This window comes from Capricornis sumatraensis, chromosome 16 (assembly GCF_032405125.1).
Source record: "Capricornis sumatraensis isolate serow.1 chromosome 16, serow.2, whole genome shotgun sequence".
NCBI classification, from domain to species: Eukaryota; Metazoa; Chordata; class Mammalia; order Artiodactyla; family Bovidae; genus Capricornis; species Capricornis sumatraensis.
Genome location: NC_091084.1, coordinates 38,488,545 through 38,513,874, shown reverse-complemented (window position 1 = coordinate 38,513,874; position 25,330 = coordinate 38,488,545).

Genomic DNA, 25,330 nt, shown 5'->3' with positions numbered 1-25,330 from the left:
CCATGGCTCTCGCCCAGGTGGGTCCACTGGCCCTGGAGGAAGGAAGGATACAGGGGGCAGATCTGAAACCAACCCACAGAGCTGGGGTTGACCACGACTAGATCAGTCAACAGCCAGATGCCCCACAGACACAGGAGCAAGAAGAGAATGAGGTTTGAAACCACGGAGTTACAGGGTCTGCAGCTTTACTGTAGTAACAAAGAAATAAAAGATCTAGAAACCAGATTCCTAACTGATAAGGCTGACAGGGTAACCTTGCCCCCACAGCCACACCTGTCCTGTGGCCACACGTCACCCGTTACTGTGCCCGGGGTGGAGGCACAGAGCCAGACATACCCAAACCTACACCCAGGGGCCTTGGCCAGATAGAGAGAGCTGCTGTGCATTTGGGTTGTTGGGTAAGTGCAGGAAGCTCAGACCCCTTCTGTTTCCACATTTGTTACTGAAAATCTCTGAGACGTCACTGTCCTCTTAGGTAACTGAGAACTGTCCAGGCTGCAGAGGCATAAGGATTGGGGCTGAATATCTAGATGGGAATCAGGCTGTGGTGGGCTGTGGTGGCCCTGGCCCCTCTTTCTAGTTACTGCTCTTTGTGGGGATGGGGCTCACTTCAACTCACTCCTGGATCTCAACTTGATTTGTGGTTCAACTTTCAACTGAGAGGTTAACATGAAGGGGAAAAAGAGTAAAGCGTACTAAGGTTTTCTTTTCTGTAAAAGCAAGGAAATGCCCCTGTTGTATGTTAGTGGGCTGTGGTGATGTGATCAGGAGCTTCCAGCTTCCTGGGGGTGCCCTCTCTGACCCGGGCAGGTCCCCCAGCCTCATAGCTTTGTTCTCCTCCACAGTGTGGGAGTAGAGATGTCTCCCTGCCCGCCTCCACAGGGCTGTGGTGACAGAAAGCAAATAACAGAAAGTCAAGATTTGGACATACTTGGAAAATCAACACAGCCTGCAGATGCAAAATGGTAAAACAGTTCTCACTTTTTTGGCAACCTTAGTCTCCCCTTAAAAGTCAACCAATTTAAGTACAATGTCACTAAATCATATTTCTGTAACAGAATGTCTATTCTGTCCCTCGATCTTCCTAAAAGAACTGACCTTTCTACTTCTGCTATGTTCAGAAGACCACATGCCTAGGAGACAGAGAAACGTGGGTCCAAATCCTGGTTTCAGTATCAATAAGCTGGGTGACTGTGGGCAAGTCAAGTAATGTCATTGAGCCTGAATTTTCTAATCTATAAAATGAGTATAATAATAAATGTCCCTGCAGATTGCTGGGAAGGTCAAAATGGACATTGGTATCTAAAGTACTTTATGATTTGGAAGTGACATGTGGGTGTCAGATGCCATTACTATTTTTCAAGCATTTGTTAAGACTTGTGATAATCATGTGTGTATGCTAAGTCATCTCAGTCGTGTCTGACTCTGTGTGACCCTATGGACTTTAGCCGGCCAGGCTCCTCTGTCCATGGGATTCTCTAAGCAAGAATACTGGAGTGGATTGCCATGCCCTCCTCCAGAGGATTTTCCCAACCCAGGGATCAAACCTGCCTCTCCTGCATCTCCTGCCTTGCCTGTGGATTCTCTACCACTGAGCCACCAGGGAAGCCCAAGTCTCAGGATATATAAAGGCCCCACACGCCATCCTCATCAGCATCAGGTGGTTTGAGGGCAACTTCTGGTATGCAGCCAGGAACCTCTGCTCTCCCTCTTGAAGGACACCTTTTACAGACAAGAAATTCCAGGTCTCTCTTCAGCAGCCAAGACTGAAAGAAGAAAGTGGCCAGAGGAGATAGAGGGATGGGTGGAAGGAACCGAAGCCTCCTGGGGTGCCTGCAACAGCACCTCGGTTTCCAGAAACTCCCAAACATGCTGGGTCTCCTCAGGGACCAACAAGACGAGGTGCAGAAATTGCTGCTGGCTAACAGTTATAGTCATAAAAACAACACTGTGAAAAATCCACGTCATGGATAACAATGAGAAGTTAACACAACTCATTGCCCTTCGTTAGCGAAAACTTTGGTAGCAACATTTCCAGGCTCCTGGGAAGCCTTCGGAGAATGCTGCTTCCACCCAGAAGCACTTCATCATTTATATGAATGAAAATGAGTGCAAACAGATTGTCGGGATGTCTGTTAACATCACCTCTTTTTTCTTGCAAGGAATCCTCTCCGTAATTACATTTTGCCTGTCAGTTCATAAATTTTTCTTATTACAAACTGGCCGTTATTGATTGCTTTTTAAAAGTACAAAAACTGAGCCCAAAGCAGTAGATCTCTCAGTAAATTCAAAACATATTCTCTTTGGTCCCAGTCACTGGCGAGGAGCAAAGGGGAAAGTCCCTGAGTTTGTCGTGAGCAGAAGCAGGCCTGACATACGTTTCAGTTTAGAGACTTGGCTTTGAGGACTGCATGTTTTAAGCCACAGTGAAAATAATAAATAAAGGATAAACTTATTTGGCAAATGCTGACACCCTGTGAGCCAACATCCTGCCATTGTTCTTTAGCTGGGTCCCACCGCTCAAAGGCTTCTATTTGGGTTCTTGGCATTTATGGCCAAACGTCACAATGAGCAAAGGGAGGCAGGGTGGACATGGGCACGATAATAAAGACTTGCAGTCAAGAGTTGTTAAGTAACCAGTAGATCGTGTTCCCAAATCCTTTTAAAATGAGATGTTATGATTCTATATTTAGACCTATCTGGTTAAAATGCGAAAGTGCCAAATTTCAAGTGATTACTGCCTGCTGGGGAAAGAATGGGCGTTCCTCATTGTTCTTAATCGGAGGGATGTTTCTAGAACATTTTCTGGTCACAAGTAAGGGAACATATCAGCAGAAGATGCTTACATTCCAAGCCTCCGCTTTGAGTCAGTGGTGGGAGGGAGGTGGGGGCAGGTTGGGGAGAAGGGACAACCAGGAGACATCCCCTGTTACTCCAGCCCAACCCCCTCAACACACAGAAACCGAAGTAGGCTTCCAACCCCAAACCCACTCCTTTAAGCTGCAACTGTGGAAAACACATCGGGGAGGAAGAGCAAATGCAAACCTGGGCATGTGTGATCCATTCCTGATTGGAGCGGGATGGAACCAAGTAATCAAAGCAAGCCACAGTGTGGTCTAGGTTGGGCTGCCAGTCTTGGACCGCTTGCTCGCTAAATGCAGGCAGCAGCTACTGATCTGGCCAGGAAACAATGCCCCATTCAGCTCTCGGTATCTGTTCTTAATATCAAGATGCAGAAGCGGGGTTCCCATCGGTGAGGGAGCAAAGTCCGGGCCAGGAGAGCAATTACACCTTAGCCAATCAAGTGAACAGAATGGGAGACATAAAAACATTTTTCAAGTGGAAATAATTCAAGAGCCTTCTAAATATCTTAACAGCGCACTTGGCCACACTTGGGATTATGAAGCCGTATTTTATGCTGGGCAGTGGGGCCTTTGTTTTCTGTGCTTGCATTTTTCTCTTTAGCCAGGGATCTGAAGAGGGGACTGCATTCTATCAGAGTGTGGCATGGACCCCTCCAGCACCCCAGCAGGGTACAGCATCCCCAGCATTTGGTGAGAAGCCAGAGGAGTCAGTGATGAAACAGACCCAGTCCCGTGTTGCATCTGACAGCTTGGAAGCACACCCCACCCATGCTCAGGGGTTCCCCCAGCCTCACCAGGCTTGGTTTATGGGAGAGGGTTACCCTTAGAGCCAAACCCAGGAGACAGGCAAAATGTCCAGATCACAAAGGGCTTGGTCATGGCCCCCAGAGCAGGGTGAGGCTTGAACTGGGTCACCCTCTGTTTTCTGTCAGCTCTCAGATAAGATGAGAAAAGATTGACCCTGCTGAGAGGAGCCTGTAATCCCACCAGAATCCCTCAGTCGGCCCCAACGTTGGCCTCTGGGCCATAAATCTGCATCCTGTGAGCAGCAGTCCTGCTCTGCCTGGCCTCAGGGCACCCCACTTGAGTTCTGAGAAAATTCTCTGTGCTGGGCACTGGGGCCCAGAGAGGAACAAGAGAGGGCTGAAGGGAGGCTGGGAGGAGAGGGATGGTGATGATGGCAAAAATAATGAAGAATAGGGAACATCTATAACGGGCTCACTCTGAGAGCTTTACCAGTGATCTCTCCTTTAACCCTCTGCTCTGTGAGATCAGCATCGCCATCATCTGCAGCTTAGCGATGGTGAAACCAAGGCTCAGAGAAGTGAAGCAACTTGCTCAAGTTCACACAGGCAGGGGTAAGATTTGAACCCAAAACATCTGGCTCCAGGGTCCACATTCCTAACCACTTTGCACCTAAAGGAGCTGATGGTAGAAGCAGATCAGGGAAGACGTCCTGAAAGAAGCTTTGAGAGGCCAGACGGACATGTCCTTTGGCACAAGTTCATCTATTAACACTCCGGGTCTACACAGGGGAAAAAAATACCTTGACTCTGGTGCTGTCTACACAGTGTGCCTCAGAGTCCAGAGGATGAGAACAGGTTAGTCAGAGCGTGGTCCTGGGTGACAGCACCAGCCTCTTCTGGGAGCTCTATGAAACAGAATTTAATTTTTAACAAGCCCCCCAGATGACTTTCAGGCACTCTCAAGTTTAGGGGGCCCTGGCAGGGAACATCAGAACTAGACAGACCCGTGGAGGTAGTGTGAGCGGCAGGCATAAGGCCACAGACAAAGTCAGGGGAGAGCGGGTGACAGTGTCTCCCCCCAGCTCCCAGTCTGTCCCATCTGGGCTGCTACAGCCGAACTAGAACTGGGGCTTTTCTCACCACAGCAGAACCAGCACGATGATGGGAGGTGGCCCCTCTGCCACCCCGCACACTCTCCCCGCAGCTCACTCCCCGGAGGGGTCTCCTGTAAAAGGAACCCAAGCTCTGTCTTCCTTACCACCCTTTACTTAGGGAGGGGGTGGGCAGGAACCACCCCAGACACTCACTCACTGACCTCAATTCTCATTCTCAAGGGGGCTCTCCTGTCCTGCTTCTCAAACTATGACCCTGGGGCAGATGTTCACCCTCTCTCCCTCTCCCCATTACCAGTCTCCTTTAAAACAAGTCTGGATGGAGGGAGCACAGATCTTAAAATCACAAAGTGAAATTGCTAGTCACTCAGTTGTATCTCTTTGCCACCCCATGGATGGAATCCTCCAGGCAAGAATACTGAAGTGGGTTGCCATTTCCTTCTCCACGGGATCTTCCCAAGCCAGAGATCAAACCTGGGTCTCCTGCATCTTAGGCAGATTCTTTACCATCTGAGCCACCAGGGAAGCCCCCTCTCTCCCTCTCCCCATCACCAGTCTTCTTTAAAACAAATCTCGATGGATGGAGTACAGACCTTGAAGTCATAGACTCAGGCACAAAAATCAGTTTCATCATTCCCTACCTGCGTCACCTTGGGCAGTTTGCTTAACTTTTCTGAGCTGCATTTTCTTCACCAGTCAAATGGAGATGAGAATAGGTCTGTCATAAAGGATGAGATAATATGAGTGAAACACCAGACACAGAGGTCCCTTTCCTGACCACTTTCAATCACTGATCACTGGGCCTAGGACCCAGGTGATTGTAAATCACGTGGATGGTGCCAAACCAGGATATGTTAACCTGGGGCTGCTGACTCCAACCCCACATGGAACGCCATGGGGGTAGTGCCATGCAAGAACAGGATGATCACTCAGGGATTTCAAACCTGCAAGACCTGAGCTATCACATTCCCGTCACTGCTTTAACTGAAACCAAAGCCCATTTCCTCTCTAGGGTCAGTCTCATGCTAACAGCTGCAGGTGGCTCCCAGGAGCACCCCTCTCTTAAGATCCCAGTGGCCCCAGGTAAAGCTGCCTCAGCCAGGCTGGTGGTCAAAATCAGACCAAAGGAGACATGGGAAAGACTAAGACCCAGAGTCCTTTGCATCTGGGATTGAAGTCATCAGCCCCCAGGTGATCTTATTCTGGGTTGGCATCATCCAAGTTTTCCTAAACACCCTCCGAGCCACTGCTTCCCACATCCTGGCACAACATAGTGAAAAGGATTCTAGGAAGGCTTTCAGGGACCGCATCTAAGAACAGCCATTGCCTCCCCACCCACAGGACAAACATCACCCACAAGCATCACACGAGCATCACCCTGGCAGAGGCAGAAGGGCAGGGCAAAGAAGCAGAGCTGCCTGAGAAAGCTGCTGCCCACAAAGACCAGGACTCGCCTCCCTGGCCCTGCCCAAAGCTCCCAGGCCATTTAGCATGTTGCCTTTCCAGAGAAGAATCCCTTCCAGAATTCTTGTGCTTAATACTTCAAGGATGCCTCCCCTCGTCTCAGAGTAAGCATAATCATACTTATAACTGTTGCTATTTGTTCAGTGCATGCCACATGCTAAACATTTTATGTAATTTTATTCAAATTGACCCTTGAGAAATCTATGAGACAGAACACACAATCATGCTCTTTAACAGATGAGGAAGAAGATGAAGCTCACAGAGAAAGAAGAAAATTTCTGCTCAAGGCCACACAGTCAGCAATATAGAGCCAGGATTCCCACCTAGATCCCTTTAATTCCAAGGTCACGCTCATAGCTACTTGGCTAACAGGTATCCTTGTCGCAAAGATTCCGCTACCTTTTTAGTTCTATTGCTTAACCAGTAATGTCTATGTTCCTTATCAGTTTGGGGACCACAGGCAAACACCCTGATATCTTTGGAGATGATCAATATGGAGGATGGCAGGACCATCATCTCCCTGATTCAGCACACTCTACCTACATTGGTAGGACCCCAAGACAGCAGCCCTCCAGGCAGCCTCCCACCACGGCTGACACGCAATGAGCTCACACCAGCACAAGAATCTCAACATTTTCAACCTCCACGGATTTCCAGAGGGACTGGGAGTAGGCCTGCCCGCTTCCTAATGGGGTCTCAGAGTGAGGATTCGGCAGTACAGCCCCTGGAATCTTCCCTGCCAGTTCAGGGTGTCCTCATTGCTTCTCGTTTGCCCTGAGCCTGTTAGCTCCACATTCCTCATTAACAGCAAAGTCAATAATTGCACTTCTTCGACAAGCCAGAGTCAGACCCATCCCCAGGCACCCCAGATGCCCCAGACCTGTGTACTTTTTCAGAATTTATGTATTTTTAAAATAACAATTGCTTACTCCAAATGGCAGATGCATCCTCCTGACCTGTAGCTTTCATTTTAGTTCCTGAGGTCAAGTCAGAGGCCTGGAGCCAAAGGGCCTTTCTGCAGATTCAGAAGGTTCTCTCTGGCCCATAAGACAGTCCCCTCCCTCAATCTTTCCCTAGTAAATGAGATGAAAGTTCTGCCTAATTAGAGTCTCCCTTTAAGTTCTGTAGACTGCTAATGAGTAAGAAAGAGGAAGCACTTGGGAGCCCTGAAGAAATTATTTGAAAGCAGAACCAAGTGGCCTCGGTAAAACATCACCGTTTCAGTCAAAGGCATTTTTTCCCCTTACGCACAACCACCTGATGCAGCCCAGCTGGCAGCATATTGAAAAATTAGAGACACGGGCTTTTCTCAGAGAAAATGGCCTTCACTTTATTATCCCTGGGCTTCTTTTGCTTGGAAAACTGTCTCCTTATCAACTTGACCCTTCCATGACCCCCGATCCCCATCAGCTAAGACAGGAGCAGGTATCCTCTCTTGCCCGGGGTTCCAAAGAAGGTAAGTTAATTGCTTGAGCTTGCACAGTAAGTTGACAGTCAGCAAGAAATGGGTCTTAGGGATAAACTTTCAAGGTCATTTCACTCCATCGCTAACAATTGAGTGCTCACCATGGGGTAGGAATGATGTTTCACAGGCACTAACTCATTCATCTATTCCTTCAAGAAACTGTTATTGAGCAAAGAGTTATTCACTTGCTGGGCCTACAGCAGTGAGCTCAACAAGGTCTCTGCTCTCCTGAAGCTTATATTCTAACAAGGGAGACAACAACAGATAAGTGTACATGACAGTGTCAGCCGATGCTCAGTGATTTGGGGAAAATACATCAGGATAAGGGAATTGAGGGGGCCTCCCAGGTGATGCAGTTATAAAGAAACTGCCTGCAATGCAGGAGATGTGAGTTCAGTCCCTGAGTCAGAAAGATCCCCTGAGAAGGGAATGGCAACCCACTCCAATATTCTTGCCTGGGAAATTCCATGGAGAGAGGAGCTTAGTGGGCTACAGTCCATGGGGTCACAAAGACTCGGATGCGGCTGACTGAGTACAAACACACATGCACACACACAGGGGAACTGAGAAAGCCTCAAAATGCTGCTTAAGAGAGAGAATCAGGAGTTGTCTCTAGAAGGAGGTAACAGAGAGATTTCAGCCAGGTTGAATCAACGGTGGAGACAAGCTTTGCTCTGTTTTCTGAGGGCCTCCCAGGTGGTGCTAGTGGTAAAGAACCCGCCTGCCAATGCAGGAGGCATAATAGATGTGGACTTGATCCCTGGGTCGGGAAGATCTCCTGGAGGAGGAAATGGGCAACCCATTCCAGTATTCTTGCCTGGAGAATCCCATGGATAGAGGATCGTGGTGGGCTATAGTCCAAAGTGTCACAAAAAATCGAACACAAAGGATGCAACTTAGCACGCACGCATGGGGGCAAGGCATTCAGGCAGCGGGAACAAACGCACAGATTCCCTGGGGCAGGAGACTGCTCTGTTTAGGGAGAGAAAGGAAAGTTGCTGCTGGCCAAGTGCAGGAGCAGACTAACTAGGGATGAGAGGAGGCAGATGGCAGATCGCATAGGGCCTGCCAGTCCATGGTGGGGACTTCAGATTTTATCCTAAATACTCTGAGATGTGTGCTTGAGAAAACAAGTTCCAATTTCAGTTTTATAGGGTTTATCTAGCCATTCTGTGGAGAACAGTCTGGAGGGGGTCGAGGGTGGAGGCTGGGAGCTGAGTAAGGGACAGATGAGATCATCAAATCCTTCAGCAACCCCAGAAGATAAGTCGTATTGTGAAGAGGCAACTGGGGCTCAGAGACATTACAGAACTTGCTTCAGGTCTTACGCCAGGATGCAGACAGACTGGGAAAGAACCCATATTTGACCCTGAGCCTGAGCCGCCCCAGGACCAGGAAGCTCAAAAACTGAAAGACACCAAGGAAAAGGCAGGCACTGCTGCTTCTTGAAGGAATAAAGCTCATTTCAGGCCTGCCTCTAGCCAGAGCCCTGAGCCCTGGTTCACTTGAGAAGCACCGTTTACTGGGGCCTTGCTGTGTCCCAGGCACAGGCCGGGGCTTTGACGTACAGGATCTCATTTAATCCTCACTCTAGCCCAGGGATCTGGGTATTATTATCCCTGTGTTACCAGATGAAAAAGATCTCATTTTCTCAGTGGAGATAGTGAAAACATTCCAAAGCTGCTTTGGGGTTTAATTCACAGAAACCTCAGCATTTAATCTACTAAACCAGAAAGTAATCCCTTCTTTGGCTGGCCCTGGGAGCCTGGGTCTGCTCAGCGCCTGTGGGGGAGAACTGGTTGCTCTCACTTGTACACGTGCTTAGGGGCACACACTCTATACTGCATTAAGGTCCGGACCTATTTGAACAATACCAGCTCATGAGTCCCCAAGGCTCTCCTCCCTTTCCTGCCAGAGGGCTCTTGTTTGTCCTAAAGCCCCCCTCTCTCCTCTATTCATCTACACTCACACAGTCGATGGCCTCCCTCTGGCCATTTGGCAGCCCCATAAACCCACCCACGAGGCTCCCCCGGCTGCAGTGACAAGCACCCCTATCCATCTGGACCCTGGCCTAGCCCTTTTCCCTCCCTGCTCTTTCAAAACTTACTGAGTCATTGGTAAAGACGTGGATGGACCTAGAGACCGTACAGCGTGAAGTCAGTCAGGAAAGCAAATATAGTGTATTACCGCATGTATGTGGAATCTAGAAAAATGGTGCAGGTGATCTTACAAAACAGAAAGAGAGACACAGATGTAAACAAACATATGGACACCGAGGGGACAGCGGGTGGGGTGGGATGAATTGGAAGATTGGGATTGACACATATACACTGATTGATACTGTGTATTAAATAGATAATGAGAAACGATTGTCTAACTCAGAAAACTCCATTCAGTGCTCTGTGGTGACCTAAACAGGAAGGAAATCCAAAAAGAGGGGAGGTATGTATACATATAGCTGATTCACTTTGCTGTACAGCAGAAAATAACACCTCATAAACCAACCATACTTCAATTAAAACAAGCAAACAAAACAATAAAATGACTTATCACATCTGCGTCACTTTTTTCCCAGGACCTGGTAAAGCTAATCTCACAAGCTAGGCTGGGCTCAGGGGTGCATGGCTGTCAGGAAGCTATTGATATCAAAATCGAAGGTAATCCTTTTGTCTTTCAAAAGAAACCTTCTGAGACAATCCTTTGGTTCCAGGCAGTGAGGAAAATAAGGAAAATTGCTAAGTGTGGCAGACAAGAAGGAAAGAGATGTTCCAAGAGGAGTTTACAGATGAGGTTTCGGGGTGGTTCCTAAAATTCTGCTTTTTCAAAACTCCTGTCCTTGGAGATAAATTCGACCTGATAGGAATTTTAGCACCTAGAAGGCAATAGCAACCCACTCCAGTATTCTTGCCTGGAAAATCCCACGGACAGAGGAGTCTGGTAGGCTGCAGTCCATGAGGTTGCGAAGAGTCAGACGTGACTGAGCGACTTCACTTTCACTTTTCACTTTCATGCTCTGGAGAAGGAAATGGCAACCCCCTCCAGTGTTCTTGCCTGGAGAATCCCAGGGATGGTGGAGCCTGGTGGGCTGCCATCTATGGGGTCACACAGAGTCGGATACGACTGAAGCAACTTAGCAGCAACAGGCTGGGTGCTCTGAGTAGGGAGCTCACAGTCTAGCAGAAAGCCAGATAGGTAGACAATTACAATGGCTAGGTAACTTGCACAGCCCTGGAACTCTGTCCATGGTCTAGGAGGGCTGAAGAGGAAAGGGTTAAGTCTACTCTGGGAGGGTTCCTAAGCTTTGGGAGCAGGTTTTGAAGTATAAATGTAAATGTATTTACATGACCTATAAACAGGAAAGGGAGTTCCAGGCAGAATAAACTATGGGGACAGAGGCCAAGAGGAGTGTGGCCTAGAAGACTGGCATTACTAGTGTGGACAAGGACGTGGGCAGAAACAAGAGGATGGTTTTTGCTGGTATGTGTTTTACACCCTAATTTTTCAAAAAATTCCTCAGCCAATTCCATTTCCCAGCTTCCCTCTGGAGCAAGAGGGTATAGCAAGAACTGCGGGGGCTTCAGCAAGTAGATTGTTTTCTGATGGGGTCACTACCATGCTCAAAAACCCTCCATGGCTCCCCAGTACCTAGGGAATTGAGTTCATATGAATAAACAAAGATTGAAGCCATTGCTAAGTTCTCAGAATCTTCTTCAACCTCGGACCCTTCTCCAAAATCTCTTGCCTTCAACATGAAGCTGTTACTGATTTCTTCCCTACTGGAAGGGTACCTCTCTTATGACACTGTGATGAGCCTCCCTGTATCAGAGACCTCTGTGTAAGCCACTGTCTGGGGCCAGCATGGTCCAGTGGGAAAAAGCAAAAGCTCAGGGGTCCTCATGATGCACAGAGATGGGCACGGCCAGGGCAGGGCCTCACAGTGGTTAAGCCCACAGGCTCTGGGAAAACTGTTTTCAATCCTGGCAGAAGACACGCAGCCCGGGGGTGGAGTTATTAAACATCAATGCCCGATCTCACCCTCAGAGATTCTGATTTTATTGGTTTAGGGAGAGATCTAGAAATGGTTATGTTTTAAAAGCTCTTCAGGTGACACAAGGGGGCCACCAAGATCAAAACCACTGATCTAGAGCCTGACCGTAGAGGTCAAATCCCAGGTCCACCTCACCAGCTGGGGACCTCAGGCAGGTCACCTAGTCTCAGCTGTTGAAACTGACAGTTTCCAGAATTATCCAAAGGGGATAATACAACACCGCCTCTGAGGAGTGCCTTGAGATTTAAACTAGGTAATGCGCATCCAGCTCGGGGCAGAAGCGCTGCATGTGGTAAACACTCCGAATTAGCTCTCATTAGTATGGCTTTAGGCGGCTGTGCCACTCAGCTCTGTGTCCCCTGCAGAGCCCATCACAAAAGAGGCACCTGGGAGATAAGCACTGTATTAGAATCTGTTTAACTGAGCTCCTTGGTCAGCCAAGCGCTGCCAGGCAGAGCCCAGCCCTGGCCACCTCCCTCTGAGGCTTTCTTGAGCACTTAGGCTCATTCCTCAACGGGTTGGCAACTTGCGTCTCTCTGGGACCCTTTCAAGACCAGCTCAAGTGCAAACAGGTGAGAGCTCAAGGCAACCCCAGGACCTCTCTGTCTTCTCGCTCTTGGCCAGCTCACAGCAAGGCCTGTCTGTATAACAGGACCCCAGACCCCAAGAGTATCATTGTATGTTCTCAGGACACAAGCTCATGCACCCCAGCCCCTTAAAGTCAGACCACTCTGGTCAGTGGCAGGGGGAGATCTCCGCCTCCCTCCACCCCACCCCACCCCACCCCCACCCCTGCCCAGGCCTCTCTCTGGTTTCTTGGGTCCCTAGACTTCTGGTCAATTAATAGTAAAGTTCTGATCAGTGAAAGAATTGGTTTAGATTTGTGCATCTCAGCCTTCTCGGGGACCTTGCAAATCCAGAAATCTGTGTCCCACCGCCCTGGAAACAAATCTTCACATTTTCCAGGAAGGCTGGAATGCCTACAGGCCTTCCGCTGTTATATTTATCAAGAGCTGTAAAAAGTAAGAACATGTAAGTGTGACAGTACGATTGCCAGAAATTCATTTGTTGTTGTTGCTAAGGCTTTATTGCACGAATGAAAGAAATATCTGTGGGGGAAGGGAAAGCCCGCATCCCTCTCTCCAACCCTCCGACCAGCCTTTTCCTCACTCCCTGTCGCCAATAGGACATCTTCTAATCTGCTAGATGGGCTGTGTTTCCTGATCAGCAGGATCACTCCCTGGAGAGGCCTGACACACATGGGCCGCCCCCCACCCCGTCTCCGCTTCCTGTGGTTTCTTGGCAGAGTTGGTTGGGGAATCCACGACTGCCCCTCTTGACGGCAGGCCCTGCAAATCTTCTCTCTGCATTTCTCACATGTGCTACAGCAGGGCCTGTAACATGTGGTCCTTGGACCAGCGTCAGTCTGTGAGCTGGTTTTCACTGGTCGGCGAAGAGATTAGGACCTGTGCCTGAACGCAAGCACAGCGTCACTAAGCGCACCGTTTAGCTCGGCTGACGATTTTCTCAGCAAGGCTGTCTTGATGAAGAAAGTAGGGTCCTCCTTGTGGTGGACTCCTCCATGTAGCACTCTGCTGTCAGACGCCCTCACTTGGATAAGGTGCCTGGCCAGTGATGAGGTTCAGGTCTGAGCTTAGATGGAGGGAAAGAGGTTGCACCAGTGTCCCACCCCTACCTCACCAGGCCTCTGCAGGGGGACATTAAGCATGGCCCAGCTCACAATAGAGCAGCGATTGCTCCTTTTCTTTGTGTGTAACAAACCCAATAGCCCAGCTGGAAGGAGGGAGATTCACCAGCCAGAATTCAAACTTAAATACAATCCTTATGCTCCCAATACCGCTAACTAATTACATTTGTATTTTGAAATGTACTGATACGTAGTATATCCAAGGTTATCTTGAAAGAGCCAGGAGGTTTTAGATGAACCACCCACATCAGGCAGAACACTTCCTTGTGAGTGGACCTAGGAGACCAAAACTCAGGAAATGTTCTGATCAAAATTCCACCCCAGAAGCATGCATCTACAGAGGTATAGAGAGAAAACCACACACTGGGTAACCTACCTGGTTTTCTAAGAAGCACAGCTAAGCCCTGGGTCAGTAGTTATAACAGGGCTTGTTAGTCCACAGTGGGGCTCCTGAGCAGTGTTTGCAGTGACAACCACATACACAGGTCCTGTGCTTGATTCCTCTCACGGCCAAGGCAGGGAGCTGAGGTTCCCCAATCTCTCAGAAGACTGGATTTAGCACATACTATACATGTGACCCTGGGTTTCCCTGGTGTCTCAGCTGTAAAGAATCGCCTGCAATGCAGGGCACGAGAGTTCCATCCCTGGGTCAGGTAGATCCCCTGGAGAAGGAAATGGCAACCTGCTCCAGTATTCTTGCCTGGAGAACCCCATGGACAGAGGAGCCTGGCGGGCTAGACTCCATAGGGTCGCAAAGAGTTGGATATGACTGAGCGAGTAAACCACAACAGTGCATGTGACCCTAGGAAGTCGCCAAGACTCAGTTTCTCTATCTGTGAAATGAGAGTGAAAGTGTGTATGAGGGGGAGGCAGGTGTGTGTCCCCTGCAGAGAAGCACTTTCGAAGGAGGAACCCCAGGAGGGGGCCTGTCTGCTCTGACTTTGAGGCAGCCAGACAGCAACTGGTAAGAATGATGCTGAGGAATGCTGGTGGCTCTGGAAATCCCCTCAAAAACAGTAATTCTCTGACATTCCCCTGCAGACACCAAGAGATTACAACATGGGGAACTGCACCAGTTACAGAGAAAAGTCACTAGTCTTTAACCAGACACTCCAGCCGCCATGTCTCCATGGTTTGGTCTGAGGGTCTGTGTGTGTTTGGCTGCTCATTTTCTCTTTTTTTGTCTGTGATTCAGAACATGCTGTGAGCAATGACGTCCAGGTTGCTGAGAGGCTTCCTGCCCCCATGCCTGAGCTTGGGTAGCCAGCGCCTCCAGAGAAAAGCGGTTCTGATCTAGGCCCTGATGAGATGGCCAGCTGGCCCCCTTGAATATCAGGAGAGAGGCGGAGGGGCCAAGCCATCGTTCTGTCCCCCAGTGCCAGTTTAGTCATTTCCTAGGGCTGCCTGGATGGCACTCTGTTACCAACAACTAGAGAGCTTAGAACAACAGAAAGTTATCCCCTCGTGGTTCTAGAGACCAGATGTCCAAAATCAAAGTGCCAACTGAGCCCTGCTCCCTCCAAAGTCTCTAAGAGAGAATCGTTCCTCGCCTCTTCTGGCCAATGGTGGGTCCAGGTGTTCTTAGCTTGTGGCCACATCACTCCAATCCCTGCCCCCTTTTCATATGCCTTCTCTTTTCCTGCTGCTTCTTCTGTTTCTTAGAAGGGCAGTTGTCATTGGATTTAGAGCCCACCCAAGTCATCGTGGACTTCCCTGGTGACTCAGATGGTGAAGATCTGCCTGCAATGCTGGACACCTGGGTTTGATCCCTGGGTCAGGAAGATGCCCTGGAAAAGGGAATGGCAACTGACTCCACTGCCTAGAGAATTTCATGGTCAGAGGAGCCTGAAGGGCAACAGTCCATGGGGTAGCCAAGTGTCCATGGGGACATGACTGAGTGACTAACAGTTTCACTTTTCAGGTCATCATCAGGTATGATATCATCTCAAGATCCTTACTGACATCTGCAAAGACCCTTTTTCCAAATAAGATCACATTCACAGTTTCCAGAGAGTAGGATGTATCTTTTGGGGCAGGGGACCACCGTTCCCCACTCCACCAGCTTAATGCCACCAACAGTGAGATCAGCACCCAGGAGAGACAAAACATGTTGCTGAGTGAAAGGATGAATCTGTTTTGTTCACTTCAAAGACATTGCCTGAAGCCTGCCCTGAGCTGGACCCTGTGCCAGCTCCTAAGGACACTAAATTCATGAGACACAACCCTGAACTTGAGGAGCTCAAAGTCAAGAACGGAAGATAGAATAGAACCAACAGACCAAGCAGCGTGGATCTTAGCCTCGCCTCCTACCAACTGGAGAGCTGTGAAGCTCCTTCTTTACCTGTGGAGTGAAAGTCACTCAGTCGTGTCTGACTTTTCGCAATGCCGTGGACTATACAGTCCATGGAATTCTCCAGGCCAGAATACTGGAGTGGGCAACCATTCCGTTCTCCAGGGGATCTTCCCAACCCAGGGATCGAACCCAGGTTTCCTGCATTGCAGGCAGATTCTTTATCATCTGAGCCATCAGGGAAGCCCTCTGTACCTATAGAACAAAGAAAATAATCCCAAGGGCCTGGGTGGTGGAGGTGTGATGTTTCCTTGCTTGTAGAGAGGTTCCCAGTTCCCTCTCTCACCTGACTTAAAAAGTGAGAAGGAATTCTCTGGTGAATTTGATAGGGCTAATGTGGCCAAGCTCCCTCAGCATCTCTCTTTACCTGAGGAGGCAGCTTGCGTTTTCTCTCTTCTCTTAACAATTTAGAGATCAGTGCTCCACTCCCCCACCCCCCATCCCCCATGCAACCTGTCCCAGCATAGCGTGCCTGTTTACGGGGAAGGAACGAGATAACTGTGAGCTTCAGAATTGCAAACTCGGCTTGCCTGCAAATACCAGGCAGCTTCTGCAATACCAGCTTAAAATATTGGCAGTAAGCAGGATATTTAATATCAGTAGTAGAAGGCAATGGCAACCCACTCCAGTACTCTTGCCTGGAAAATCCCATGGGCAGAGGAGCCTGGTAGGCTGAAGTCCATGGGGTTGCTAAGAGTCGGACAGGGCTGAGCGACTTCACTTTCACTTTTCACTTTCATGCATTGGAGAAGGAAACGGCAACCCACTCCAGTGTTCTTGCTTGGAGAATCCCAGGGACAGGGGAGCCTGGTGGGCTGCCGTCTATGGGGTTGCACAGAGTCGGACACGACTGAAGTGACTTAGCAGTAGCAGCAGTAAGTATGGTATCAGTGGTAAGCTTGATATTGATCTCTCATTTGCATCACTCTTTTGTATTATTTCTCAATTGGTTCAGAATAAGTGAGGTAAAGAGGAGTATTGTTTCTCAAGCTCTCTTAAACCATCACAACAATTACACTAGGTGGCCATCAGAAATTTTACATGAGATAATGCATGAAAAGGGTGGTGCTAGTGTTAAAGAACCTGCCCACCAATGCAGGAGATGTAAGAGACACAGGTTTGACCCCTGGGTCAGGAAGATCCCCTGGAGGAGAGCATGGCAACCCACTCCAGTATTCTTGCCTTAAGAATCCTATGGAGAGAGGAGCTTGACAGCTATGGTCCATAGGGTCACAAAGAGTTGAACACAACTGAAGCAAATTAGCACAGCACAAATGCATGAAAAAGTTTCTAGCAGGCATCTGGGACATCAGTAGGTGCTCAGTCAAGGGCAACTATGCCATTCTCCACCCCTTCTGCCCACAGCAACCCCTCCAAGCCCCTGAACTTGGAGGCTCCGAGCCTGGCATGGAGGCTGCCTGGCATGGAGGCTGCCTGGCATGGAGGCTGCCTGGCTTTTGGGCTCCCCAAGCCAGCCACTCCCACAGCCGGAGCCCCGTTTCAGATGCCGCCTGTTCCCTAGTGGCCCACAGCCTGGGTGGTAATCAGAGATTCCAGCCGAGTCTTTGATGCCACAGCCGGCGCAGAGAGCTGGGCACTGTTTGAAGTGCCTGCCTGTGTAATAAGGATTTCTAATTCACTCGAACCAAAGCAACATTTGCAGTAAAGATCATTTTTGGAATGAAAAATAAATTGTGACTGGAGGGTCTGGGTTTGTTTCAAAAAGGCAGATCACCCACAAGCATCGCGTTCTCTAAGAAGCCACCCGCCCGCCTTTTTTAAGATGGAGAGCACGCCACTCAGAATTTCAAAGTGCTGTTAATTAAGAGCAGTTTATTAAAATGTCAATCTTTTAAACCAAAACAACTCTCTTCCCCAGCTTGCCGAGTGGTCTTCCCAGTCATTTTTCCCACCCCAGATATGCCAGCAGGCAGCTTCATCAAGGCCCATGGAAAAGGATCTGTCTGCATATTGCTCTTGAAGAACAAGAAAGAATTGGTCCCAAGGATGGGTCCCAACACCTGTCATTCCTTTACAAGGACTGCTCACGGAGCTCATCTTGCACGAGACAAGATGACACACAGACTCAACATATGGACTCGGGGGCCAAACTGCCCAGGTGGAACCCTAGCCCTGCCTTGCCAGCTACATTCACCCCCTTTTTTTTGTACTTTGGTTTCTTTTTCTACAAAATGGAGTGATAATAATAGTAGCTACCTCACAGGTTGCTGTGAGCATTAAAAGAAATAGATAATACTTATAAAGTGTTTAGACTGATGCTTATATACAGTCAGTGCTAAAAGAGCATTAGCCCTATTCTTTCCCAAAGTCTCCAAGTAGCAGACACTAAATCTCACTTATTTCTTTACACATCTGTCTCTTTCAAGGCAGGAAATGAGCCTTATTCAGTTTTGTCACTCCAGCAATCAAGATTTTGCACACAGTAGGTAGGGAGCAAATGTCTGTCAAATGAGTGAGACAATAAATGAATGAAGGCACACAGCATACCACGGGTGCTCGTGAATATGATGTCAGCTGCCCTGCAGGAATTCGTGATCTGAGAGCAGTCGAAAGAGAACAGGCTGTGTGGTGACAGCTTCTGGCACAGCTCCCAGTGACCCCTGCCCCTGGTGTTTATACCCTCGTGTAATCTCCTCCCCTGGGTGTGGCTGGACCTAGGTACATGCTCCTCATGACAGAGTACAGCAGACTGTGCCGAGACACCATGTCCAGGATGTCTTTATTAAGACCGGCTTCCATTTCTCCAGCACTCTTGCCTCTCTGGTTTGCTTGCTTTGATGAACTGAGCTGCCATATTGGAGAGGGCCCTGCAACAGGGGACCGTCTTCATCCAAGAGGCAGCAAGAATGGGATCCTGCCAACAGCCACACTGATGAGCTTGGGGTGGGTCGTTCCCCAGTTGAGCCTTCAGATGATTGCAGTGCCAGGCAGTGGGATGGCAGCTCATGAAAGACCCAGAAGCGAAGGACCCACAGACACAATGAGATAATAATTGCCGCTAAGTTTTGGGATAATCTGTTAGGCAATATCAGAAATCTAATACAGGCTGTAAGAGAAGGGAAGAACCTAGGGGAGATGGGGTATCACCAACCTTGCCTGGAATCTACCTTGCAGCTTACTCTCTCCCAGAGACCCCTGGGAAAAGGTCTCAATTCAGGAGGTCTGGGTTTGAGTCCCAGCTCTGCTACTCTCAGATAGGTAATCTTGGGGAGTTTCCTTGACCTCTCCAAGCCTCAGTCTCTGGCTATAAAGCAAGATCACAATGCCTACTTATGAATGTGTTGGAAAGATTGAGATCACATGTATGAAAATTCTTGTCAGGCTTTTCTAGACTTTTCAAGTTAGAAGTTACTGGAAGAGACTTGTGCCCTCACTGATGGTCACCTGAGGGCCCCAGCTGTCCCCTCAATGACTGAACGTATAACCGTGGAGCAGCTATTGTCGTGTGCCAGGCTCGGTGTGAAGCACCAGAGATACCAAAGTAAACAAACCAGCGCGGTCCCTGACCTTGTGGAGTTTGCTCTCTAGTGCTGAGAGACAGTTCACCTGGTAAGGAGCAAGAATGAGGTGCAAGCACAGAAGTCCAGGGCTCTGAGAGAGCAGGCATGCCGGGTGTGAGGGCAGGGCTGGTGTGGCGGGGAAGCTGGAGAAGGCGTCCTGAAGAAGTGGGCTTTGAAAAAAATGGGCCAAAGAACTAAATAGACATTTCTCCAAAGAAGACATATGGATGGCTAACAAACACATGAAAAGATGCTCAACATCACTCATTATCAGAGAAATGCAAATCAAAACCACAATGAGGTACCACTTCACACCAGTCAGAATGGCTGCGATCCAAAAATCTGCAAGCAATAAATGCTGGAGAGGATGTGGAGAAAAGGGAACCCTCCTACACTGTTGGTGGGAATGCAAACTAGTACAGCCACTATGGAGAACAGTGTGGAGATTCCTTAAAAAATTGCAAATAGAACTACCTTATGACCCAGCAATCCCACTGCTGGGCATACACACCGAGGAAACCAGAATTGAAAGAGACACATGTACCCCAATGTTCATCGCAGCACTGTTTATAATAGCCAGGACATGGAAACAACCTAGATGTCCATCAGCAGATGAATGGATAAGAAAGCTTTGGTACATGTACACAATGGAGTATTACTCAGCTGTTAAAAAGAATTCATTTGAATCAGTTCTGATGAGATGGATGAAACTGGAGCCGATTATACAGAGTGAAGTAAGCCAGAAAGAAAAACACCAATAGAGTATACTAACACATATATATGGAATTTAGAAAGATGGCAATGACGACCCTGTATGCAAGACAGGAAAAAAGACACAGATGTGTATAACGGACTTTTGGACTCAGAGAGAGAGGGAGAGGGTGGGATGATTTGGGAGAATGGCATTCTATCATGTATACTATCATGTAAGAATTGAATTGCCAGTCCATGTCTGACGCAGGATACAGCATGCTTGGGGCTGGTGCATGGGGATGACCCACAGAGATGTTATGGGGAGGGAGGTGGGAGGGGGGTTCATGTTTGGGAACACATGTAAGAATTAAAGATTTTAAAATTAAAAAAATAAAAAAAATAAATAAAGTTGAAAAAAAAAAAAAAAAAAAGAAGTGGGCTTTGAGCTCAGAACTAAAGTTCACCGGAGTTAAACTGCAGAAAGAAGGAGGCAGGAGGATCAGCGTGTCTGAAGGGCCCACGGTGAGAAACGGCAGAGCAAGTTCTGGTTCAAGAATTGTTTGTTTAGCATATCCTGTACACTAGACAGTGTTCTAGACACTGAAGGTACAACACTAACCAAAACACACATTTCCTCCTCTCAAGAGGCTTCTATTCTAACGGGGGAAGAAAGACACGAAATAAATATAACAAAAAAAGGTCATTTCAGACAGTGATAAAGGCCAGAAAGAAAACAAATAACCCCTCAGATAAAGGAATGAAAAGGGTCTGAGTGAGGGGAGGCACATGCATTTCAGGAAAGGCCTTGGGAACTGACGTGCCTGACGGAGTGAGATATTCTGAGAAAACAGTACCCCTAAGGACACAGTAAGTGGAATGGTCCCCAGACCAGAATGACACGGTGTGTTCTAGAACCAGCAAGAAGCCTAGGGGCCTGGAATGAAGAGGTCAAGGAGGAAATGGCCAGAAATAAAGCTGGTGAGGTGGCCAGGGAAGGTCACGCAGAGCCTCCAGGCCCAGGGGAGAAAGTTGGACGTTTTATCCTGGTATCAACAGAGCTGCTGAAGGGCAGGAGTCGAGGGCGTGACACGACAATGCTGGAGTTCTGGAAACGGTGTGGAGAGCGCTCGGCGCAAGCGTGGGACAGCAGGCTGGGCGGCCAGGGAGGAGCAACCGCAGACAGGTGTGAGAGAAAGAGAAGGTGGCCGTGGCGATGAAGGTGAGGGCTGGCTTCCAGGACCCCCGTCAGCCCCGCCTCACCTGGCCTCAAGGCGCCCGGCCTGAAGCTGACCCTGGTCTCTGACGAGGCTCCTCCCCTCCCCAGACCTTCAGAGGACTGCCACCCTCCCCCAGAACAGGCCTCCCATCAAAGATCTCTGCATTGGGATGGGGAAGGAACGGGGGAGGGGGGTTCAAGATGGGGAACACACGGACACCCGTGGCTGGTTCATGTCGATGTATGGCAGAAACCACTATAAAATTGTAAAGTGATTAGCCTCCAATTAAAATAAATTACTTAATTTTAAAAAAAGGTCTCTGCATAAAGGACGGCAGTGTGGGCTCCAGACAGCAATTACCAGGGTTCGAATGCCAGCCCCACCATGCGGTAGCTGTGGAAGCTTGGGCTCCGTGCTTCCGTTCCCTCCACAGTCAATTGGGCAGAATAACGACTTCACAGGGCCGTCAGTCACCGAGATTAAGTGAGGTCAAGTGCCGGAGGGAGCTCTGGCACAGGGAGTGCCCCTGGCGTGAGTGATTGTAGGATTAGAGGGCCCGCAGACTGCCCTCCTTGGTGACCTCCTCTTCACCTAGCTTCAAATCCCCAGGGTTTAGAAAAACAAATGACAAGTGATGTCTCCCCACACCCAGTGCCTCCACCCAATTGGGCCTGACTTAACAGGTTCCCCAAGGAACCCAAGGATTTCTTACGTGCCCCTTCCTGCACTGGGCCCACTGCACCCTGACCCAGGTAACCAGGCCATGAACTGTGGACAGGGAAGGCAAGTGGGGACTCACCCTCTGTGTCCCTCTTTCCAGCAAGCCCCTCCCAGCGGTGGGTTTCAGGGGGGCTGGGACTGTCTCTGCACTGCTCTCTGATGGATCCAAACACCCAGCCATGCTCAACAGCTCTGCCTTCTATGAACGAATGAGTAAACACGGGAATGAGGACAATGAGTGAAAGGGTGAGTGTGTCTCCACCATGTGGGTTTCTTAAAGGCAGCCATTCATGTATTCTACATGTATTTACTGTGTGCAGACCTGCTCAGGTGCTCTTCCAGGTCCAGGCTCTACCCTACCCAGGGTCCCAGGGGCCTGACCTGGACTGTATGATCCAGGTACTCTTGTTCTTTGGCTTCCAGAGACTCCTGTCTGACTGGGCGGCACTCGGGCGAGGGCGCTGATCTATCTGGTAGCTGTTCTCCCATGTGGGGCTGGGGAGGACCCTGCTGTGGCTAGCGCTGGGCACTCCACACCCTTGTTTGTTCCAGTTAACCATGCACACGGTTGATAAAGGTCTATAAATGGTCCCTTCATTACATTCTCCTCGAAGCCCACTCCCCACTTGTCCCCCTGCATTTGGTGCAGGCCCCCGTGGTTCCTGCCAGGTCACTGATCCATACAGTGTACTCTATCCCAGACTTTCTTCTCGCCACTGAAGCAAGGGAGGCGGTGATAATTCTTCTGGGAACATCAGTTTTAGTGGGAAGAGACTGACAGCGCAAAGGCACCGAAGCAGTGGCCGTCCTCCTTGAGGAAGGAATGAAGAGGAGGTGCCACCAGCCTTGTCTCTCCTATAGCGCCTGGGTCCCAGTGGGTTTTGGTGAATGTTGTCCCTTGAAGGGAGAGAGAGGGGCAGAGGGAGATGACAGTGGGCAGAAGGAGCACTGCCTGGGCAAAGTTCCCATTCCTCATCAGTGTGCCAAGCACAGGGCCTTCTGCAGGCCCCTGGACCATCAAGAGCCTGACTCAGCATCTCACTTCATGGGCTCTAGGTCACCTCAGGTTGGGGGCCCATCCGCCCACTGCTAACTAACCCCCACCGTGGAGGCCTCTTATGGGGCTCCTCTTGGGGGAAGCTTCCTTCCTCCCAGATTGTACAGCTTGCCCTCAAGAGAGCTGGTGCCCAAGGTTCCCAGGGGCAGCTCTGGGCTGAGAAGAAGCCCGCTAGGTAGGGGCACCTGGTTCCAGGGGCCTCAGGCCTGCCCACCACCTCAGGCCCCTGCCTGGCCAGGGACCCTGAGAGAGGAGGACGCAGGGCGGAAGGGAAGGGGAGCCGGCAGAGGGCGGCCCTGCCCGCGCAGGAGAGCCTGTCCCTGGGGAGTCTCTCTCCCTTTGGTGATTGTTTCCCAGGCTCCCTGGAGCCAGAGGAGGATGGAATGTTCTTATCGCTTCCCAGAGGGACGGCTTTCTTCTTCCTTCACAAAAATGTTAAGCTTCATAATCCGATAGGAAACCTGGACAGGCTGCAGCTGGCGGCCTGGGTCCTAGTTCTGGGAACCATGGGGAGGGGAAGAGAGATGGGAGCGAGGAGGAGAGGTAGGGAAAGAACCCTATTGAGAGAGACCAGAGGAGGGGGACCAGGGGTGTGGGCAGGGGACCTGAAGACCCTCCCCCAACAAGTGGGAAATCTTAGGGATCCGCCTCAGACCCCACAACTGTGAGAGATGGCCTTCTCCCTAGCCCACCACGGCCCTGAGTTATGAAGAGGAGGGGTCCCCGGGGCAGGACCTTGCCACCTCCAGGTCGCTGGCCTGTTCGCACAGGTGCACAGAGTAGCCTCCCTCTGCACTGGGCAAGTAGTCACATCCTCGTGGGAAGCGGGGTCTGGAGAAGTCTCTCCTCAGAGGGCTGCAGTCACAGGTCAGAGGCCTTCAGAGGAGGGGACAGAACAGGTGACCTCAGCAGGGCCAACCTCCTGAGAAGGCCCAAGTTCTGTGAGGCTAGGATTGTGGTTTCCAAGGAACTGCTCTGCCTCCTGAGATGGGACAGGTTGGGCAGATGCCCTGAGACTCAGAAATACAGGTAGAGCTGATGAAGATTATCCTTCATTCATTCATTCTTCTGCAGATGTTCAGTGACTGCTGAGTGGAAAGCTGGGTGCTACTCAGTGAGCAGCTGCTACTCATCTGCTTCTGTTCTGCCCCAGGGCCCCGTGAAACATCCCAGTCTGACTTCTGGAGCTATGAATGCCCCAGGGGACCACAGGGTCTGGGAGGTCAGCAGGCCCAGCCATTTCCTCTGGATCCCCAGGGAGGAGCAGCTCCCCCCACCCCTAGCAGTCTGGTCAGGGGAGAAGGTGTGCCAGGGGGACCCAGGCCAGACCCCTCAGGGCCGGGGTACCCTCTCCCACTTCACCTCCTTCCATAGGGGGTGGCAGTGGGCATGATCCCTGGGCCCTCTGGCTACCAGATCCCAGGAAAAACTGTACTAAAAACACAATCACTGCTCAGGCCCAGCTTCAGTACTGTGCCTGACCAGTCAGCCTGAGGCTGAGTATCCAGTAGACGGTCTCCCTAGTTTCTTTGCTTCTGGTATGAAGCAAGGCAGTCTTCTGTCAATTGACTTTTTAAAATCAATACCATATGGGGATCTCTTTCCATTTGTACACTCATTTCAGCCTTAGCTCTACATATAAGTATGTTTATATATGTAGATTAAAAAAAACTTTTAATAATGGTTATCTCTACGTTCTGTATAAGAAGACTCTCCAGTTTCTAGCATACAGATTTATATATGGTTTGAATTTTTAAAAGGTGTGCATTACTTTTACAATAGAAAAACAACAAGGACATTCCTATTCTGAAATTTAAAATACACTAATACATTGTTTTAAAAAACAACACATTAGTTTGTGTGGTGGAACAGTGAAATAACTGAGGGGAAAGATTATGTCACTGGGGGCTTCTGGAGGGGTGTGTGTTCTGATGTGTTCAGTTCCATGCCAGGTCCCCAGACATTTCCCATGCCATACCCCCATTCCCCCCAAGCCCAGCCATGCCACCTGACTCAGAGCAACTCATGCTAAGCCAGAACACCAACTCCTTACGTGAAGCCAGTGAGGGAAGGGTCCACCCTGGACACAGGGCACTGCACAGGGGTCAAAGGCAAGCTAACAGGGTGCATAGCCCTTCTCCATGGAAGATCAGATTAAGCTATCCTCGGGAGAGATGAATGTTCACCCAGGCCAGGTACGCGTGCTGTAGGTGTCATCTGGGGAGGGAGCCAGCTGCAGCTCAGCTGCTCTAGGGGCACATCAGACAGACCCCGTGGCCATCCCTGAGCTGCCGGGTGGGCGCTGGGACCAAACTTCTTCCCCAGGGACAGGAGCAGCTTCCGAGGTAAAGAGGTAGGGACACCA